Genomic DNA, 19,523 nt, shown 5'->3' on the forward strand with positions numbered 1-19,523 from the left:
AAAAAAAAGAAAAAGATTGGCAACAGACGCTAGCTCAGGGCCAATCTTTAAAAAAAAAATGAAGTGTATATTTCAAAGAAGGGTTATGGTTGTGCCTGTTGTTATGCCTCCTCTCCATGTGGTTTCTGCACAGACATGGCTCAGGAATGCCCCTAAAGTGAAGGAGGAGCCATGACCATCCTGCAGCTGCTCAAGGTAGAGCTTTGTTTGTTGACTGTTAGCACCCCAAAAGTCACACACTTGTGTCCCCCAAAAATTCATATGCTGGGGCCCTAACCCCCAGTGTGACTATATTTGGAGATGAGGCCTTTAAGGAGGTAATAAAGGTTAAATGAGGCCATAAGGGTGAGGACCTAATCCGATAGGACTGGTGACCTTATAAAAAAAAAGGAAGAGACACCAGCACGCTCTTTCTGAGTGCATGCGCCCAGAGGAAAGACCTTGTGAGGAAACAGCTAGGAGGCGGCTGTCTACAAGCCAGGAAGAGAGGTCTCATCAGAAACCAACCCTGCTGGCACCTTGATCTTGGACTCCCAGCCCCCAGGACTGTGAGGAAATAAATGTCTGTTGTTTAGGCCACCCATCTGTGGTGTTTTGTTATGGCGGCCTGAGCAAACGAATTCATTGCCCTTCAGTTTCAGATCTGGTTTCAGGAGACTCATCTTGACCGTGTGTGAGGGCAGCAGGCGCTCAAATGGCAGAAGGGAACTTCAGCACATCCTCCTTGTCTGGTTGAAGGGGGCTCTGAAGCTCAGAGAAGGCGTGTGTGGCCCAGGGAAACCGCGGGATGAAACCACAGCACTCCCACGGATTGGATCCTGGGGGCTTTGTCCACAGAGCATCCTCAGCCACACTGTAGGAAGAGTTAGAATCGTTTTGGGAGCTTTCAAAACTGCTCTGAGTCTCCTTTTAAAGCCCCACTCCAACCTGGTTCATGCCAGGTTGTTCTCCCATGGAACACGTTGGCAGTTTCAGAGCCACTGATGCCTTATGTCAGGAGAGTAGCTGTGATGGTATAATCTCAGGCCTGGTGGCAGCCCAAGGGAAGGGGTAAATGTTTGCATCTCTCTAGATGACAGAGACTGGGGAAAGCTGGGGTGAATCAGGGGTCACAGCCTACATCTCACAAGATGCCAAATGCAGGAGCTGGGAGCAATGACCAGCCAGGCAGGATCGGTGACTGAGAGCCTCAAAGGGTAACGGGGTGTGCGTGCCTGTGTGGACGTGTGTATGCACACCAGCATGTGTGAAGTTATGTGTATCTCTGCATGGTGTGCCTATGCCCACGTGTGTGCATTTACAATGCATTCATACATGCACACATATGTGGTCCATGTGTGTGCATTCAGGCTTTGCTGGTTTGAATGCAGGTGTGTATGTGCGCTACACAAGTGTAAGTGTGCGTTTTCGTGGAAATGCTAAGGTGCAGATGAGCTCAGCAGGTGCATAGGAGCTTGTACCCTGACGAGGGTATTTGTGAAAAGCAATTGTGCACATGCATGAGGATTGCTTCTGCATGAGATTCTGTGTTCAAACCCTTATGGCCACGGATGCAAGCTTGAGTGTCTGTGTCTGTGTGTGCACATGTATACCCCAGAATGCACATACATGGCTGTGTGTGAGTGCACAGGTGCAGGGGAGCCCACTGGCCCAGGCTCGTGTGTCTAGTGTCTGTGCACATATACCCCGGGTGCCACACATGTGAAAGTGTGAGTGAGCAGGTGCACACATGGGGCTGGGCCTGGATGTTGGTACATGTGTACCCCTGGGAGCCTGTGCACGAGCATGTGTGTGTGCATAGCTGCAGGTATTTCCATTGGCCTGGGCCACGATGTCTGTGCTCATGTCCCCCAGGGGGCTCATGAATGCACACGTGTGTGTGCATGGATACACAAGTGCTCAGGAGCCCGGACCGTGGTGTCTGTGCACATGTACCCCTGGGCACCCATGTATGTGTGTGTGCATGAGTGCAGGTGTGTCCACGGGCTCAGGTCTAGGCATCCATGTACATGTACTGCTGCGTGCTCATAAACAGTGTGTGTGCACAGGTGCATATTTGTCCATGGGCCCAAGTCTGGGTGTTTGTGCACATGGACCCTGTATGAACATGCATGTGTATGTGGATGGTGAGGAGTGCCCATGGACCCAGGTCTTGGTATCTGTGCATGTGTAACTCTGGGGGCCCATGCGTGTGTGTGTGCATGGTTTCAGGCATAGCCATGGCCTGGGTCAGGGCACATTTGTACATATATCCCTAGGGCCTATGCATGAGTGTGCTCATGTCTTCTTGGATCTGGGTGTCTGTGCACGTGTCTCCTTAGGGGCCCACATATGGCATCTGTGCATGCATATGTGGCCGTGTCGGGGGGACGGGTGTACAGCTTCACTTCCACCTACACCTGGCTGAGGATGGAAAGGGAAACCAAGAAATGCACTTCCTCTAGGAATCCAGGTTTTGGCAAAGCCAGGGGCATGAAATTCACGGCCCTCTTGCTTTTCTAAAACCTTGTTATTTGGGACAAAGCTGGAGCTTGGAAAATGCCCCTTCCTTCATTCAGCCCTGTGCTCCTGCATTGAGCACTGTGCCAGGCTCAGTGGTAACCCAGAGACAGTGTGGCCAGATTCCAGGCTCCAGACTCCAGGCAAGAGGAGCAATGCTTATAAGCCACCATATAAAGCAGAAGTGCCAGGAAGCCGCTCAGAGCAGGGAGAAGAGACTCTGGTAAAGCTTCCTAGAGGGTGGGACAGAAAGGTACAGGGAAGGGAGCCCACGGCAATGGGGATGGGGGCGCGCCTGGGCACGCGGGAATGGGAGTAGGGAGACAGAAGCCAAGGCAAAGGAAACTCAGAAGGCAAAGCCTGGAAGTGGGACAGCAGTGTTTCTTTGGTTTTTTGGAAATTGCATCTGGCTGTCTGATCACTTGGAGACCAAGTGCCCAGGTCTGGGAGGGGCCCAGAGATGAATGAGGGTTGGTGGGTGGGAGCATTGTCTGTCTGTCCCCAGAACAGGCAGTTTACACTTAGGAAGCTGTTTAGGGTTCCATGGGCCACTAGGGTCTAGGGTAAGCCATCTGCTCTTTCTGGGCCTCAGTATTCTTTGCTGTCAAATGGCTTGCTGGTCTGCATCCCAGACCCAGGAAGCATTTAGCCTGAAAGAGCAGCCCATGGGCAATGAGCAGGCAGGGTGGCTGCTCCCCAAGATTGGGCCACCCTCTCACTCCTCGCCACCTCTGAGTCCTCTCACCCTGCCCCCAGGGGCAAGGCTTGGAAATGGGCTTGAGGGAGCCATGCCTACTGGCTTGTCAGCAGCAAGGAGGCCAGGCCCAGCAGGGCTGCAACCCTGGGCTAGAAGGCAGCACCTCCACTGCTAGCCCTGATCCCCCACCAACCTACTAGGGCATGGCAGGGGAGGCACAAGAACCCCCAACCCTTTGCCTGGCTCTGATTGGACATGGGATGACTGCTGCTCCTGAATTCCAAGTCTGGGCCAGGTGTAGAGCAGGTTTGGAGAGGGCAGAGGGGTCTCCCCTTCCAGTCTCAGCACCCAAGCCCTGCCCAGCTTCACCCCTAAAAAGCCCCTCAGGTGCAGGGGTAAGGCCTTTGCTGTGCCTCACCTCAACCCCAAGCCTCCAGGGGGTCACCACCAGTGAGTGTGGGATGTCAGGCAGCAGTGGGCCACTGTGCACAGCTGTGCAGGCTGTGCCCTGGCAAAGGACACCCAGCCACAGAGGGAAGCAGGGACAGAAATGCAGCCTGGGCTCCTCTTGCATCCCTGGGGCCTGGCTTGGGGCCATAGTATCAGTAATATGGAACCTGAAGTGAGTTTGCTCACCCGTTGCACAGCAAGCCAATCTCTGACACCAGGTATAGTGGAAGAAAGTGGAAATTTTATTATTGCACAGCACTGGGCAAGGAGAGAGGGCAGCTAATGCTGAAATCCCAAACTCCCTGAAAAGCTACAAGAAAGGGTTTTTATTTGGGGTTTTAGGTAGGGGAGGCAGGAGCATATGGCCTTGCTGGTTGGAGCTTTCCCACCAGCCTGTGTTTGGCCTTGAGACTACTTACAGAGAGAAGGGACCCCATGACCTTGCTGGTCAGCAGCTTTCCCACCAGCCTGTATCTCTTTGCAAGGATGAGATAATGAATCCAGATGCTTGTCCTTGGCGGTGTCTTTCTCCATGGATGATAGTGGATTCTGGAACCAGGAAGCCAGGGAGTAAGCAGGGAATGAGTGTTTTGGTTTTAACCCCATATATGCTGGGTTTAACGTAGGAAAACTGATATCAGGGTTGGTATCAATTCCCCCCTATTTTATGTCCATCCCTCAATCTTGAGGGATATGGGGCAGCAACCAATCTAGCTACTTCCTGCCGAAATGGGGCATAGGTTGTTTCATCTCATTGAATCAGTCTTTTAATAAGGCGGTGATGCTAGTGGGCTCCCGAAGTTAGGCCTGTATCATGTAAGTAAGTAACCAGGTATTTAATAAGAAGTTTTTCTAGAGAAACAAAGAGAGAAAAACAAGGTTAATTGTTGGAGCAAATTATAAACAAGTTTCTGAGCCCAGGGGGCAGCCAATCAAAATTCCTATAAGTCAGGGCCAAAGCATCTTTTGCAGTTTGAAATGTCTCTGATGGTGTCATCGACCACTTGGGTAGCTTTTTGAGTGGCTTACACAGCAGTAGACATAAATCTCTCTTAAGTTTATGTTAGGTTCTCCAGCTTCAGTTTGCAAGGCTCTAGGAAAAATGGCAGATTTAGTTTTTAATGACTCCAAATGAAAATGATAGGGGAAAAAAAACCCTGAAAATGTTAGTTTGGAGGTTTGTAGCCAGATATTTCAGGAGACTAGAAGAATTCAAGATCCAGTCCAGTTAACAGATGTAAAACAAAAATTTCAAAGACAATTGAAAGAACTAAAATCCACTATCTATAAACGTGTATTATAGTTTCCATTGAAACATAATCTTTCTCTTTAAAATCACCCTCAATTTCACTAGACATAGCCAAATTAAGACTAACTGGTTTTCAAAATAAATCTAGTTTTAATAAATTTGGCATAATTATTTACATAAGTACAGCAAGAATAGTAACTGATTATACAGGCTCTTTTAAATCTGCTTTGCTGGAACCTCATAAGGAATTGATACCAACCCTATTATCAGTTTCTCTACGTCGAACCCAGCATATATGGGGTTAAAACCAAAACACTCATTCCCTGCTTACTCCCTGGCTTCCTGGTTCCAGAATCCACTATCATCCATGGAGAAAGACACCGCCAAGGACAAGCATCTGGATTCATTATCTCATCCTTGCAAAGAGATACAGGCTGGTGGGAAAGCTGCTGACCAGCAAGGTCATGGGGTCCCTTCTCTCTGTAAGTAGTCTCAAGGCCAAACACAGGCTGGTGGGAAAGCTCCAACCAGCAAGGCCATATGCTCCTGCCTCCCCTACCTAAAACCCCAAATAAAAACCCTTTCTTGTAGCTTTTCAGGGAGTTTGGGATTTCAGCATTAGCTGCCCTCTCTCCTTGCCCAGTGCTGTGCAATAATAAAATTTCCACTTTCTTCCACTATACCTGGTGCCAGAGATTGGCTCGCTGCCCAACGGGTGAGTGAACTCACTTCAGGTTCCATATCATCAGGAGAAAGGGGCGTCCTTTTCTGAAGTTCACAAAGGCACTACATGTGCTAGTGGCGCCCCTTAGCGTCCAGGTCTTTAAAAGCAAAGAAATCAGAAGATGAGTCGGAAAGTGGACACAGCCCCAAGGGCTGGGCACGCCTCAGCCAGGGAGGCCTCTGTGCTGGAAAGTCTCAGCCATTGTTTAGTCCAGCTCTATATATTGTCAGGAAAAACTGTGAAGGCTTTTAAATGGACAGAACTATTCCCAGATGTCCTTTCAATGGACACTGGTGTCACCTAGTGGACATTTATGGCTTATCTGATCTACAGTGGGCAGCACCTTCATCTCTGGCTGGGCCATTTTGAAACTCCACAGAGACAGGAGTTAACATGTGCAGGGCTGATGATTCCCATTCATAAACACGCAAATGAATTTTGTCTTGTCGAGATACAACTGATTTCTGCCCTGTAGAAAAGATGATTCCAAATATTCTAATGCGTCTATTGGCAAATTCATTTCAGTGTCCCTGTAGCCTATCTATGTCTGTTCTGCAGATTCTCCTTTGAGCTAATTGAAACATCTTACCAGTTCTCTCAGTAACAAAAGACCTAAGTGTAACCTTTGACACATCTTCACTTTATAGCTGTATGAGTTGTGAAAGCACCATTTTGGAAATTATCCTTCAACTCCATCTGCCAGCTCGTAGTACAGATGAGGTCACCAAGGCGGGAGGGGAGGGACTCACTTGAGGTGACACTCAGGGGCTGGGGCTGGGAGACAGAGCTGAATCCAGGCCATTCTGGGCTCTGCCCTGCTCCTGGAGGGAGGGTGCTGTGCTTTGCCCGGGGCGTGGATTGGGGGTCTGTGACACATCCTCCACCCTGGGGATGTGGAATGACCCTCTGGGGTGAGGGCCTCCCCTGTGGTTCCCACCCTCTGTGCTGTGCCCTCATTCAGATCCAAGACAGCCAGCTCCCCACCCCCAAGCCATCCTGGCCAGTGGGAGTTTGGGTGGATTTTTTCGGGCCATGCAGGTGCTGAAATGCCCCATTGCCATCCTGGGCTGCTGCGCTGATGACACCTGTGGGAAGGACTTTATTCTCAGGCGGGTTGTTTCAACTGCTGGGCCTCAACTTCCTGATTGATAAAATGTGGATACCTATGGTTCCCCCCGTACAGTAGTGTGGAGAAGACTAAATGAGATAGTGGACGTGAAGCTCTTCAAATAGTCTGGTACAGAGTAGGCGCTCAATAAATATCAGCTGTCAGTCATTAGGCCTGTTTGCTTTGCAGAACTTCCAGTGGCAGACATTTCGGAAAGGATGCTTGATGCTGGCCTAGCAGGACCAGCTGTTCCATCTCCAGCTAAGACAGCAGCAAGTGCTCCCTGGGTGATGGATCAGCAAGTTAGAGCCCTGGCCAGTGAGGACACGCTTGGCTTGCTCTCTCTGGCACCCCATGCTGTCCCCAGGGGATCCTGGGGCCCAGAGGCCAAAGGGAGAGGAGCACAAGGAAAGGCGAGTTCCCAACACGTAGCTGTGGGGTTCCCTGGAGCGAGTCACCTCTTAGGGTCTTGGTTTCTCCATCTGCAAAATGGGCACTTTGGAGCTGAGAATTGCTGAGGACCTTTGAAGCCACCTTTTAGGGAAGAACAGATGGTCTCCAAGAGCATAACGGCTGCAAGCTGAAGCTCCCCCAGGCCAGGCCCTGCTTTCGGAGACCAAGCACAGCAAACAAGGGGAGAGGCGCTCCCCTTTACATACAGGAAGTGGCCCAGCAGGGTGAGAGGCAGAGTTGACCGAGAGCCCAGGTGCCCAAGTTTCTGGGCTCGTGTGGAGGAGATTTTGGTCAAGGTCACTCCTGAGGGCTGCCTGGGGAACTTGTAGGGGCTGGGTGATGAACTCAGTCGCCTGAGGGGTCCCTTCCCGCCCTTGGACCTGACTCCTGGCTATGACATTGGCACGCTCTGACCTGAGAAGACCAACCTTCAAAATGAGCAGAGAACTCCACCAGCGCATGAGAAGGCAGGAAGGTAGATGTACTCTTCAGGGATCTTGGGGTTGTAAGTGAGAGAAACACAAGTCAAATCAGCTGAAGGAAAAGGGACTTAGGGAACTGAAGAGGCCTGGGCAGAACGAGTGGGGTGTGTACCCCATTTATCGCTGGGAGGGGGCTCCGCTTTTTCTTTGACAGCTTCACCCTCAGCAGGCTCTCCTCATGTGGTGGCTGCCTCACCTCCCCCTGAACAGCTAGGAACCCCAAGGGGCAGAAAAGCCCCTTTCCCTACAGTCCCAGCTTTAGGTCATGCAGCCTGGGTTGGGTCACATGCCCATTCCTGACCCCGTGGTCAGGATGACAGATTGATCTGATCAACCAGGCTGGTCAGAGCTCATGGGTCCTGGAGCTTTGGGCCGGGTTTGGGGGAGTTAGCCCCATCAGAACCACAGGCACTGGGATGGGGTGAGGTGTGTTGTGAAAAGAAAATGGAAGGTGGTGTTTAAAAAAAGGGAAGACCTGCTGAGTTGACAAGAGGAAGGCCTGCCTACCACAATAGGCTACCACTGACTCCTTAAATAAAATCGCTGGCAGCCTTCATCCCTCTCTGCCTGCCATTTGGAGGTCCTCAGGTTTATGCCATAAAGTAACCCCATCTCTCTCAGCCACCAGAAATTCCGCCTCCTGTGACAATTAAAAATTTTTACTAAGATGTTAATGTCTTCCAGAAGCAGTTAAACATGTTTGCAGCAGAGGCTGTCTAAAGAAAGCAAAGCCTCGCTGGAAATAATTTAATCTACTGGTGGGATTTAGGGCAGCAGGGCAAAAGGACGGAGGATCTCTGGGGAGACTTCCAAGAACACAGTGGACCTAGTGGCACAAAGGCAGCCCAGGAGGAAAGAGGAAACTCCTGCCCATCTTAGGTCTCCATTCAAGGCGGATGGCTCTTTTGCTCCCTTCCTCTGCGGGATCTGTCTGTCCAGCTGTCAGCCTGTCACTTCAGCTCTGCTTCAAAGCTGTTGTGTAGGTGTGTATTCATCATCAATTTCTAACACTGAGAAAGGATCTTTCTAAAGAGGGAGGTCTGTTCTTCTGCATGATTACAGATAAGTTCTGTGTGGGAGGGTCAAAGGGGAGGCTCCAGGAAGCAGATAGGACAGCTTAGAACATTAGAATAGTCATCACCACTCTTCCATCCACCCACCCACTCACGCATCACCCAACCACTCACCTAGCCTTGCACCGATTCATCCACCCATCAGTCACCCACCTGCCCACCTATCCATTCATCTATTCATCCATCCACCCATCCATCCATCTGCACACCTACCCAACCATCCGCCCACCCACCCACTCATCTGTCCAACCATCCATCCACTCCCACGCACACCCATCCACCCACTCACTCATCCATCCACACACATAACTGGTGACTGCTGTGGATCCAGCCTGTGCCATGCATTGGGAGCACAGAGATGAGTCACGTCTACCCCCTGCCTTTTAAGCCCTCCCAGTCTAGCTGGAGAGACATCCTCAGGCATATCTCACTGCATGATTCTGTGATCAATGCTGTGGGATCCCCAAGGAGCATTTGATTATGACAGTGACATTTTAGCTGCATGTTTTCACATCTGTTGGTGTTTACCGAGAGAGAGGAGGAGGGAAGCCATTCCTGGAAGTGGGAACAGCATGAGTGAATTCTGGGAAGTGTAAGAGAGACGAGTGTAGTTGAAGCACAGGGTGGATGGAGGGCCAAGGCAGAAGTTGACACTGGAAAGCTGGGCAAGGACCTTTAATTCCTAGCCTTGGGGAGCCAGGAGTGACATTTGAGCAAAAGAGCCAGCACTCAGAGAGTGTGGCTAGAGACCTGGGGGTGGCCAGCCACTCTTGCTACAGGCTCCAAGAAGACATGCATGCCAAATCCAGCCTGCAATTCAAAGAAACAAAAAGACTCCAAATCTCAGGAAGGATGCCTTTATGGGAACTGTCCCTGAGATGGACAGATGGATGTGTAGACAGCTGGTTTGTGTGCAGATGTAATCATGAACGCTGGTCCATGCTACACACTCTGGGGACATGTGCCAGGGACCCAACGTGGTCAGAGGCATTAGGCATGTGCATCCCAATATACCTGGCTCTGCAGGGCTGGGAGGCTTATGGGATGCACGGCCACATTGCCAAGGGAAGAAGAGGGAGGGGAGTGCTGATGGCCGTGGCTGGAGCAGCCATGTTGCTGGATGTCTCTAACCAGAAGGTGGAGGCTGCTCCTAGCTGGGGATCTCAGAATTTCCTTGAGGGAAGTGGCTTCTGAATTTTCCTGAGTGTAGCCAAATTCTTATCTAATAAACCATCGTAGGCCTCTTGTCAGCAGCACTGGGCACCATTGGCTCTGTCGGACAGCACGTCTTTCACAGAAAGCAAGAGCCAGGAGGACAGTCGAGAATGTGCCCTAGGGATGACATCTGGCAGGGGATGGGGCTCAGTGGCTGGACAAACCTCCGTGCTGTAGCCTTCCAGGTATCAGGCCCAGTTATTAAAAGCCCACTGCTTTAACAGCTCAACATAAGGTGGGTGCAGTCAGATCTTGGGGCACCAGACAGATCTGGGGCAGGAGACAGTGTACCAGGGGATCCTGGGGTGCTAGGAGCTGTGGAAAGGCCCAAGCTGGCTCTAGAAAGAAGGGGAGCAGCAGCCTCCAGGGTAAGGAGAGGCCTCAGTGCCTTCTCAAATCCGGAGTGTCCCCTTGGCGGCCCCATGCCAAGCACTCTCCAGGCAGGCAGAGGCCAGCAGCATCCGTCCCTTGCTCCCCTGTGCTATTCAGTTGGCTGATAGAGTCCTGTAGTCAACACTTGCTGGACATCACCTAGAAGCCCAGCCCAGCCCAGCGCAGGCACTGGGGGCCCCAGACAGGACAGAGGTGCAGGCCCTGCTTAGTGGGGGGATGGGCACTCCTATGTGATAAGGTTTATGAAGAGTGTCAGTCCACGGTGTGGGAATCCCGGAGGCAGGAGGTGGGAAAGGCTTTTCCCACCTCACAGGTGATACTGAGCTGGATCTCGAAGGGAAATTACCAGAGCTCAAGGATGAGAAGCCGAGGAAGGATGTTCCAGGCAGAAGGCATGGCATGGGCAAAGAGGGGGAGCTATGCAAAGGGAAACTGAGAGATGGGAATGAGGCATGCTCCTGGGGACAAGGTCTGTGAGGGACCAGACTCTGGGACACAGAGCAGCTGGACCAGGAAAGATGAAGCCCCTTTGGGCTGAATCCTCACTGCCTGAGCCTCCTTGAGGGCAGCCCAGGTGTGGGGTTCCTTATCCCTCACCTCAACCTGGGATCTTACTGCTCCATTCTACAGAGAAAGCTAAGGCTGGGAGGGAAAGAAGCCATCCTCCAGAGATGAGCACGTGTGTGTCCTGCTGGGGAGTTCTGTGGCCCATTCAGGGAGGATGCCGTCACCCTCCTGTTGGGGCTTGGCTGGGCTGGGATGGGCTTGGGGACAAGTCTTGTGTCTGCTGGACATAGCTCACCTTGGGCTTAGCTGCTACAGTTTCCAGTTCCCACCCACCTGTCAGCTCACGGTGGGACTTTAAGGAAATCACTTTATCTGTCTAGACCTCAGTTTCTCCATTTGTTTAATGGCATTCTTGATGCTGTAGGCTCAAGGGCCACTTAATTAGGATTCTGTGAAGTAGAGGTTCCAAAGAGCCCTTGAACTTGCAGCAAACTCTGTAAGTGCTATCAAAGCCCTCCAGCCAAAGCCCCCCAGGAATACACCTGGAATCAAAGAAGTTGGGTTGATCTCTCATTGCAACAAGAGACAGTGCACACCGTGGGGAACCGTGGGGTGTCTCAGTAAGAGGGTGTTAGAGAGGACTTCTTCTTGGATGTGGGGTGGTGTTGGGCGATTTGAGGGTGGGTTTAAGGAAGTGGGACTTTGCTCTGGATCAGAAGTGGGGTGATTCTATGATTGGGTATTTTAATAAATCAAATCTAGAAAGAGGAAAGACTAGAGTGAGGCTGAAGTTGTAATTGGTAAAGAAGCAGCATATCAGCCAGGTTGGGGGACTACCTGGTCATTTTCCTGGCTTGGACAATGTTCATATTCTGTCCGTGTTCAGACATGGTTATGGAGTGGTCTTGTTTTTGTCTTGAGAGTTTGTTTGGAGGTTCTAGGGGGGAGCACACCTACTCATATACCCTTGACCAAGGAACGGCCCTCCTCTATCAGGGAAGGTCATCCTCTTTGTCCGAGCACACAGCTTTGGGAAGGACACACATGGAGCGGTGAGGGAGGAAGCGGATACCCGCCTAGCCAGCCAGATCAACCCTGGCGATCAGTGGGGTGACAGATGTTGCAGCCAGATTGCCCTCACATCCTGTTTTGTCTTGATCTATCACAGTCACAGAGCAGCCTTGTCTGAGGCCGTTGTTCTACGAAATCGCTCACGTTCAACAGAAGGACACCAAGGTCTGGCTGTGAGTATGAGACCAGCTCCTGGATGTGGGGGCTGCTTTTCTCTTTCTCAGGGTGTTCCTAAGGAGAAGGCTTTAATCAGATTTTCTGGGAGATCTGGGATCCCACAAAGAAACAAATGCTTAATCTCTAAAATTACCTGTGGCCCAGTCAGGCTTTGAATCACAGATACCTTTTGATAGATGGCCCCTCCTGTGGTTTATCACATGTGACTTCAGTAGCTGCTTCCGTGAAATGGGCAGCTCCTATGGCAGCATCAGGTCATGTGGGGGAGAGTGGAGCCACCTGCAGAGGCTCCGACAATGTTGGTGAAATTAAATCACCCTATACAAACCAGTCTTTGTGAAATTCAATCCCTCAGTCTTAAAACCAACATGGACTGTTGTATGGCAGCCAGAAAGACTGCTTGGCTTCTCCTGTGAATAGCAACTTTTCCTCTTCTGTGTGCTTTTTTAAACGTCCTTTTTACAACCCCAATGGAGGGCAATATGGCATCTAACAAAAGTGCATACGTTTTTTTCCTTTGCCCCAGCAACCTCACTTCCAGTAATTTGCCCTAAAGATACATTTCAACAATGTGAAGATACATATGCACAAGGTAATTCATTACAGCACGGTTGACAATGGCAAAATATTGGCAACAATGTCAGTTTCTATACATAGGCAGTGGTTGAATAAACTGTGGTACATTCACACAACGGAGGCCTACACAGCTGTAGAAAGATCGAGGAAGAAAAAGAAAAAAAGAACAAAGCTGGAGGCATCACACTCTCTGGTTTCAAAATATACTACAAAACTATAGTAATTAAAACAGCACGGCACTGGCAGAAAAACAGAAAGATAGACCAGTGGAAGAGAACTGAGAACCCAGAAACAAACCCACATATCTTTGGACAGTTAATTTTCAACAAAGAAGCCAACAACACACAACGGGGAAAGAAAAGTCTCTTCAACAAATGGTGTTGGGAAAACCAAACAGCTACATGCAAAAAAATGAACGTAGATCACTATCTTACACCACACACAAAAATTCACTCAAAATGGATTAAAAGCTTGAATGTAAGACCTGAAACCATAGAACTCCTAGAAGAAAACATAGGCAGTACACTCTTTGACATCAATATCTTTTTGAATATTATGTCTTCTCAGGCAAGGGAAACGAAAGAAAAAATTAACAAATGGGACTACATCAGACTAAAAAGCTTCTGCACAGCAGAGGAAACCATCCACAAAACAAAAAGACACCAACTGGGACATGATACTTGCAAATCATATATCTGCTAAGGGGTTAATATCCAAAATATATAAAGAATTCATACAACTCAACTACAAAAAACCAAACAACCCAGGCAAAAAATGGGCAGAGGATCTGAACAGACATTTTTCCAAAGAAGATACACAGATGGCCAATAGACACATGAAAAGATGTTCGATATCACTAATCATCAGGAAAATGCAAATCAAAACCACGAGATATCATCTCATGTCCGTTAGAAAAGCTGTAATTAACAAGACAAGAAATAATAAGTGTTGGAGAGGTTATGGAGAAAAGGGAACCCTCATACACGCTGGTGGGAATGTAAACTGGTGCAGTGACTGTGGAAAACAGTATGAAGATTCCTCAAAAAATTAAAAATAGAACTACCATATGATCCAGCTATTCCACTTCTGGGTATTTATCTAAAGAACACGAAAACACTAATTCGAAAATATGTATGCACCCCTATGTTCATTGCAGCATTATTCACAATAGCTAAGATTTGGAAACAACCTAAGTGCCCATCAACAGATGAATGGATAAAGAAGATGTGGTACAAATATGCAATGGAAAACTACTCAGCCATAAGAAAAAATGAAATCTTGCCATTTGTGACAATATGGATGGGACTTGAGGGTATTATGCTAAGTGAAATAAGTCAGACAAAGAAAGACAATTATAGTGTGATTTCACTCACATATGGAAGATAAAAAACAACAACAAACACATAGACACAGAGAACAGATTGGTGGTTACCAGAGGGGAAGGGTAAGTGGGGAAGACAAAAGGGCACACGTGTATGGTGATGGATGGAAACTAGACTTCATGTGGTGAACACGATGTAGTCTCCACAGATGTTGAAATATGATGTACACTCGAAATTTATATAATGTTATCAATTAAAACAATTGTTATAAATTATAACAATTTATATAGTGTTACAAACTATAACAATGTTACCTCAATTAAAAATTAATTAAAAAAGAAGATCAAGGAAGAAAACTATGAACTAATAAGGTTGATTTCTAGGACATACAGTTAAAGTGAAAAAAACAAAATGCACAAAAGTATCTACAGTTTGCAACACTTCATGTAAGAAGCAAGATGATATAAGAAAACATACATATATTTGCTTATCTTTATAAAAAGAAACATAGAAAGGATAAACCAGCAATGAGTGAGAATGGTTGCCTTAGAGGGGCTGGGTGGAAGCAGGCTAGAAGGAATGGGATGAAGAAGCGATCCTCCTCTGAGTACGCTTGTGGGTATAGTTCTGACTTTTGAAACCAAGTTAATGTTCCACATCCATAAAAAATAAATAAAATTAACAAGGATGGGGGGAATCCTGAAACAGAATACAATCAGAAACAAAGGAACCTTAATCGTATTTCAAACACAGCCTCACTGAAGGGGAGCAGGAAGAAGAACTAATCCTCATAACTTGAACACAGTATCCATCAGGCTAACAACAAAAAGGACTGTAACAAATATTGACCTCTAGTCAGTAGACCTGTCTTCTAACGGTTAGTGTTAATGGTTAGTGAAACTGAAACTACTGAACGTGCATCCTAGGCCTGAGCAAATAAGTAAAATTCTTGTGGATAATGAGAATCAGCTTTCTCACTGTTGAAGAAGGGAGTTACAAAATAGCAAAGGAAAAGGCTAGAATGAATGCTCTCACATTGGATTGGTATTGCAGATGTCAGTAGGCACTCATGGATTTCAATATCTAAGTAGAAAGATAAATGTGTGTATGTACTTACACACATGTGCATATGGATTCACTACATATACACATCTATATTCACATCCTAACTCTGTCCACTGAGAAGGCTTAGAATCAGCAACACTACAGAAGCAATGAGCACTTCTGGCATTCAGATCTTGGTTTCCTAAATGCCATTCTCTACTAAAAGGAAACAAGTCTTCTTGGGGGAAATGGCTGACTCCAGGGCCAGGACTGGGAAAGTACAAGATGAGCCTGAAACATTCTGATGTGATCTTAAGGAAAGATGCGCTCAAAAAATGATGGAGATATGTCAAAAGGACAAAGGAGCCAGCTTGAGGAGACTCCCACTGGCCAAATTTAGAACAATTTGAGCATAAAAATAAATAACAATAGTTCTTTTCAACAAATGATGGGAAAACTGGACATCCACATGCAAAAGAATGAAGTTGGTCCCTTACCTCACATCATATACAAAAATTAACTCAAAATGGATCAAACACCTAAATGTAAGGTCTAAAACTATAAACATCTTGGAAGAAAACATAGGGGAAAGCTTCATGACATTGGATTTGGTAATGATTTCTTGGATATGACACCAAAAGAACAGGCAACGAAAGAAAAAATAGATAAGTTGGCTATCTCAAAATTTAAAACTTCTGTGCATCAAAGGACACAACCAACAGAGTGGAAAGGAAACCCACGGAATGGGAGAGAATATTTACAAATCATATATCTGATAAGGGGCTAATATCTAGAATACATAAAAAAACCTACAACTCAGCAACAACAAAAAAACAAACAACCCCATTTAAAAATGGGCAAAGGACTTGAATAGACATTTCTCCAAAGCAAATATGTAAATAGAGCCAATAACCACATGAAAAAATGCTAAACATCATTAATCATTAGGGAAATACAAGTCAAAACCACAATGAGATACCACCTCACACCCATTAGGATGGCTACTGTAAAAAATAAAGTGACAAAAAATAACAAATGTTGGCGAGATACCCTTGTTGGGACCCTCGTGCACTGTTAGTGGGAATGTAAAATGGTACAGCCACTGTGGAAAACAGTATGGCGGCTCCTCAAAAAACTAAAAATAGAATTACCATATGATCCAGCAATTCCATTTCTGGATATAGACCCAAAAGAACTGCAAGCAGGGACTCGAAGAGATATCTGTACACCCACATTCATAGCAGCATTATTCACAATAGCCAAAAGGTGGATGCATCCCAAGTGTCCAACGACGGATGAGTGGATAAGCAAAGTGTGGCACACACATACAATGGAATATTATTCAGCCTTAAAAAGGAAGGAAATCCTGTCACATGCTACAACATGGATGAACCTTGAGGACATTATGCTAAGTGAAAAAAGGCAGTCACAAAACAGCAAATACTGTATGATTCCATTTATATGTGGTACTTAGAGTAGTCAAATTCATAGAAACAGAAAGTAGACCGTTGGTTGCCAGGAGGTGGGCAAGGAGGGAACGGGGAGTTGGTGTTTAGTGGGTATGCGTGGGGTTGGGAAGATGAAAAAAGTTCTGGAGATGGATGGTGGTGTTTATTGCACAACAGTGTGCATATACTTAATGCTACTGAACTATACACTTAAAAATGGTTAAGATGGTAAACTTGATGTTTTGTGTATTTTATCACAATTTTAAAAACATGCTCGGCGAAAGAAACAAGACACAAAAGATGACATGTTGTATGACTTCATTTATATAGAATGTCCAAAAGAAGCAAATCTTTAGAGACAGAAAGAGATCCGTGGTTGCCTAGGGCTGTCAGGGGCAGATGGGACTCACTGCTCATGGGCACAAGGTTTCTTTTTGGGGTGATTAAAATGTCCTAAAATTAGACTGTGGCGATTTTTACACAAGTCTATAAATATACTACCATTGCATTGCACAACCAACACGGGTGAATTTTATGGCATGTAAATTAGATCTCAGTTAGCTACTTTTATAAATAAATAAAGATGGTAACTGATTTTAACCTGTAAAGTAAAAGAAGAATCCAGGTGTCCCATACTGCTACAAATAAACAAATGAATAAATAAATACACAAGGAAGGAGGGAAAGCTCTTCCTGAGAGTAAAATCCCAGCTATACATGTAAAAGAAAATCATTATTTGCTCACCATCATAGTGGTAATTGCTTCAGGCAAGAATCGCCAATGGATGCTAAACTAGTGAGTGGAAGTTTGAGGAAAAATAGAGCTACGTAATCTCAAAGTATGTCCCTACAAGATACCTGTTAATTACAAAGAGAAAGAGTACATTGACAGTGGAGAAACCCGGGAAACACCCTAATCAAATGATCGAAACTAATACCAACAATTTTGAAATTAACCAATACTTTGTGCCTTCAGATACACTGAGATGAACACAGTGTCACTCCTATGGAATTCATGCCAAAAATGCAGAAGCCAAATCTAATCTTGAGGAAACTTCAGATAAATCCAAATTGAAGGACATTCTTCAAAAAAACTGGCCTGTGCTCTTCCAAAACATCAAGATCATGAAAGTTAAGGGAAGACTGACACATCGTTCCAGATTGAAGGAGACTGAAAAGACCTGATAGCAGAATGCATCTCATGACCTAGGATTTCCTTTTCCTATAAAAGGACGTTATTAGCACACCTGCTAGGATGACTAAAATCAAAAAGTCAGACAACAAGAAGTATTAGTGAACACGTGGAGAAATTGGAACCCTCATACTCTGCTGGTAGGAACATAAGAAAATGTTTTTGTTCTTAGGAAATTCATATTGAAGTATTTCGCTGAAAGGGCATTACATCAATAACTACTATCAAATAGTTTAGAAAAAATTAGATAGATAGATAGATAGACAGACAGATAGATAGAGCGAGCGAACTATACAGAGAGAGACAAAGAGCTAGAGAGAGAGTAAATATGTCATTATTATGAGGCTTGGCTTTGTTTTTTTTTTTTGGCCAATCTAGTAAGTGAAAAATGGGATATCATTTTTATGAGATCTCATCTCTTTAATTATGGGGAGACCATTTAAAATGCCCCGGAAACCATAACCCAGAATGACCATGAAGGCTATAAAATTTGACAGATATTTATTGAGTGCCCATTCTACTAAGCTCCAGTGATAAAAATATGAAACACCACATCTAGTAGATGTGAAATGGTATCAAACCATCGTTTTAAGTTTGCATTTCCCTGATAACGAAAGAGATGGAATTATCTTTTCATATAGTATACATACTGGCCATTTCAGAGTCTTCTGCTGTGAATGACCTAGTCATGTCCCCTGTCCGTTCTTTAGTGTACTGTTTGTCCTTTTCTCATTGATTTGTAGGTGTCCTTTATATGTTCTAGAATCTAGACACTAGTTCTTTGTCACACACATCAAAAGACTAGATGGAAACAATCAAGTCTGTGAAGCTCAGGGTCACGCATAGTGAAGATCTTCCCATTTTAAATGCCATGTCTTGCAACTAAGGGAAATATTTCCCGCACGTGCTGTGGGTCATCGTTGATTCTCCTTGGGTGTGTTTGAAAAGTGAGGAAAAAAATTAGAATGAAGTCTAAATCATAAAATTCATGACCTGTGTCCTGTTGTTAAGGAAAGGAATTAGTATTTGTGCATCTGGCCTATGTAATTTATTCATTATATATATTCTCACTGTTAAATGTTTTTCATTTGTAACACATGAATATTAATTTATGAGTTAAAACTCCATTTAACTTCATGTTAATTTAAAAAAAAAGAGAGGACACAAACATTCCTCTTCAATTGCCATTGGTATTTCCAAGCAAAGAACTGCTAATCCCACTCTTTTGTTCAACAGAAAGGGACACTGAAGCCCGGTGAGCGGGCATGACTTGCCCAGCTCCCAACAGGCGGGCATGAATCTGATCAGAACCTGTTTTCCTTAGCTCCTCAGGTCACAGTGGGGTCCAGCTTGACCTGGGCTTCCTTCTCCCTTCCACCTCATACGTAGCTAAGCACGCAGTACGTGCCCAGTAAATGTTGGTTTGGAAAAACAGGCCCTTCATCAGCCTAGGGACAGAACGGAGTGCCCAGACACTGCACACTGCAGGGCAGGGGAGGCAGAGAGCAGGTGCTGCATAAATCCTCAGTGTTGGTGCAGGTAGAGCCCAATTCAAACCATTGTTGAGGACGCTGTAAATGCTTTATAAACGCTCCCAATCGGTGCTCCGTACTAGCCTCCTGGTTCACAGGGAACACACCAGCTGCTGGAGTTACCCTCAGTGCGGCGGTGAGTCCGGTGGGGAATTTCGCAGGTAAATCAGTTCTCAACGACAAGCCAAGTGCTCACAAGGAGTCCCTAGGGGAAGCACAGGCGCCTAATTCGTGCTCCTAGGTGACCCAATTAGTACTTATTGAATGTTTCTGGCCCGTCCCTGGGGGGTGGGGAGAGTGAGAATTCCTTTA

The sequence above is a fragment of the Equus przewalskii genome, chromosome X (genome assembly GCF_037783145.1).
Source record: "Equus przewalskii isolate Varuska chromosome X, EquPr2, whole genome shotgun sequence".
NCBI classification, from domain to species: domain Eukaryota; kingdom Metazoa; phylum Chordata; class Mammalia; order Perissodactyla; family Equidae; genus Equus; species Equus przewalskii.